This window comes from Brachionichthys hirsutus, chromosome 12 (assembly GCF_040956055.1).
Source record: "Brachionichthys hirsutus isolate HB-005 chromosome 12, CSIRO-AGI_Bhir_v1, whole genome shotgun sequence".
Classification (NCBI taxonomy): domain Eukaryota; kingdom Metazoa; phylum Chordata; class Actinopteri; order Lophiiformes; family Brachionichthyidae; genus Brachionichthys; species Brachionichthys hirsutus.
Genome location: NC_090908.1, coordinates 3,211,747 through 3,211,950, shown reverse-complemented (window position 1 = coordinate 3,211,950; position 204 = coordinate 3,211,747).

Genomic DNA, 204 nt, shown 5'->3' with positions numbered 1-204 from the left:
TTCTGGCACGCCACGTGACGTGTTTCTGTATTCAAGCGCTTCACTGTACAACTGCGCAATTACATAAGCAAATCTATAAAAAAAAATGTGCACATGTATGACACGTTGTCTTCACACCCGGTGCATGTGAACGATTTCATCTACTGGAAAAATAGCTAGTCACGTAATGCTAGCAGTCTGGCGATGGAGAAGGTGCAGAAGAGT